The sequence below is a fragment of the Cricetulus griseus genome, chromosome 6, assembly GCF_003668045.3.
Source record: "Cricetulus griseus strain 17A/GY chromosome 6, alternate assembly CriGri-PICRH-1.0, whole genome shotgun sequence".
Lineage (NCBI taxonomy): Eukaryota > Metazoa > Chordata > Mammalia > Rodentia > Cricetidae > Cricetulus > Cricetulus griseus.
Window position 1 is genome coordinate 91,194,830 of NC_048599.1, and position 3,061 is coordinate 91,197,890.

At 39.7% G+C, this 3,061-nt stretch overlaps 1 pseudogene; it reads right to left on the reverse strand.

Moving 5' to 3' along the window:
• Positions 1–390: 390 nt before the first annotated feature.
• On the reverse strand, positions 391–720 carry LOC100752929 (annotated as a pseudogene).
• Between the last annotated feature and the right edge of the window lie 2,341 nt (positions 721–3,061).

Sequence of the window (3,061 nt, forward strand, 5' to 3'; positions counted from 1 at the left end):
GGACCTATGGAAGTCAGATGATCGAGTTTTGGCTGAAGTCTGACTGGCAGTAGGTCCTGTGATACACACACACACACACACACACACACACACACACACACACACACACACACACACACACACACAGGTTCCCTGACCTGTGGAGTGAGGGCTATTATGGTTGGAAAAGCTAAATGAAAACTCTTAAAAGTTGCCTTTGCCAAGGAAACTAGTGACTAAAAAACAGTATCGCATCCCTGGATGAACTGGGGAAATTAGTGCCGCCTTCAAGGACTTGAATGATGCAGGGATGGTGACTCCTACCACATCTCTTTCATTATTATTATTATTATTATTATTATTATTATTTAACAGGCTCATCTTTTTATTGGACATGTTAACAAAAGAGGTTTAGTCAAAAAGACCAAAGCTCGTGTCATCATCCTCAGATTCTTCCTTTTTTGCTTCTCATTCTTCCCCCAGCTGGGACAGCAGTGGTAGAGGGGACAGGACCCAGTGCTGGTGTGGTTCCAGCTTCTGGAGCAGCCCACCAGCCCCTACATTGCAGATAAGGCTCCTAATGTTGACTTTGGCTAGGGCCTTTGCAAACAAGGCCAGAAAGTTTCAACACTGACACCAGCTGCCTTAATGAGATCATTGATCTTATTCTCTGACTGTCACCTCATCTTTGTGCAAGATGAGGGCAGAGTGGATGCAGGCAAGCCCATAGATGGAGGCCATGTTGTGGACTGCTGTCACAGTGCTAGTAGCCAGATGAAGTGAGGGCCTCATGCCATTGTGGCCTTAGCTTCCCCAGAAGCTCACTAAGGCTAACCTGGCTACAGTTGCTGCTGAGTGCCAGATCTGCCAACAGCAGGGACCAAAACTGAGCCTCAGATATGGCACCATTCCCTGGGGTGATCAGCCAGTGATATGGTGGCAGGTTGACTGTACTAGATCATTTCCCTTGCAGAAAGGACAACAATTTGTCCTTATTATAGTGGATACATATTTTGCTATGGATTTGCTTTTTTTTTTTTTTGCAAGTAATGCTTCAGCCAAAACCATCATATATGGACTTTCAGAATGCCTTATCCATAGACATGGTATTCCACACAGTATTGCTTCTGATCAAGGAACTCACTTCATAGCAAGAGAAGTGCAATAGTGAGCTCATGATTATGGAATCTACTAGTCTTACCATGTTTCTCACCATCCTGAAACAGAATGATGGCCTGATAGAAAGATGGAATGACCTTTTGCAGACACATTTATAGTACCAATTAGGTGGCAGCAGCCTGGCTGGCTGGGGCAGGGTTATCCAGAAGGTAGTATATGCTTTGAATCAGAATCCAATGTATGGTATGGTTTCTCCCATAGCCAGAATCCATTGGTCAGGAATCAAGGAGTAGAAAATTGAATAGCTCCACTCATTATAAACCTTAGACACCCACTAGGAAAAATTTTGCTTTCTGTTCCCATGACTTTAAGTTCTGCTGGCCTAGAAGTTTTGGTTCCAGAGATAGTGGTGGTGTGAGGGCTCATGCCGGGAGAAACAACAAACATTACATTGAACTGGAAGCTCAGACATCTCCCTGGCTGCTTTGGGTTTTTGATACCCTTAAACAAACAGGCTAAGAAAGGAATAACAGTGTTAGGAGGAGTGATTGATCCAGATTACCTAGGGGAAACTGGATTGCTTCTCCATAATGGAGGTGAAGAAGGTTTTGTCTGAAGTGCAGAAGATCCTTTAGGGTGTCTCTTCGTGCTGCCATGTCCTGTGATTAAAGTCAATGGGAAACTAAAACCTAATCCAGTAGGGTGAAAAGGGGCATGGGCCTGTTGGGAATGAAGTTATGGGTCATTCCTCCAGGAAAGAGTCAAGGCCTGCTGAGGTGGAGGAAATATAGTAGTAGAAGAGGAAGGTAGTTGTAAACACATTCTGATTCAATGTGTTCTGATTCATACATATAATTTGGGTAATGATGAATTAAGACCAATTAGCACATTATCAGCTTAATCTTTATTTCTTTCTGGTGAGTACATTCAACTCGCTTTCTTCTAGCTATTTTGATATGCACAATGCATTTTCGCTTACTGTGAGATAATAAAATACCAGACCTCATTCCTTTTTTCTAACTTCAACCTTAGACCTGTTGACCAAACATCATGTCAATTAGGCTACTTTTTATTTACACGATCTTTCTGCTGAGTTTTGTATGGCCTAAAATTGTAATTTGTATTCTATTTATATGTAGTGTTTACTACTGAAAGAAAATTAAGTTTAAAATTATTCAATATGTATACATACATACACATTCACAAACATAGATACACATAAACACATTAACATATTCATCCCTCCTGTAGGATACTAGACACAGAGAGATATTGTGATTCCAAAACATGAAAAAATTATGTATCAAATTCACCCTTGTCATCATGATCTTATTTTTACAAATCATTGGAAACAGTAATAGTCAAATCAAATACAATGAACACTTACATACAAATATTTTGAAGGTGAAGCTTCTTAATGGAGCCCATGTACCAGGGTTTTGTGAGTTTATTTAATAAATTAATTGCAGCTCCTTTTTACTGAAGTCACTTCCTGATAAACAGCCAACATGAAAGAATAAATAAATATAAGGCAATTTTTGACTTTCAGGCTTCTTGGCTAGTCACAATTGGCATGTTTTTATATTGGCTTGGTGACAATAGTTATAATTACCTTCTACTAAGTGTGTGAACTCAATCCAACTTTGAACGTCACAAGTTTGTAGTTTTGTTAGGGTAAAAATTAAGATCAGCATTGAAGATGGAGCCAACAGCAAATACATATTCTGACCCCTCCCCACCCTCAGTTTCTTGTTTCATCAAATTGGAATTCTTCCCAACTTTAAAGAAATCACAGAATGAATTGCACTTTCCCAGCCACTGTTTGTCCAGCAAGTTAAACAAACACATCTGCAGCTAGAAAATAATCTTTCCTTGTGTATATGTGGTATTTTTTGTGTACTATAGTAGTGTGATGTTGTGTGTGAACACTATGACATTTATATCATTATAAATCTACATATAC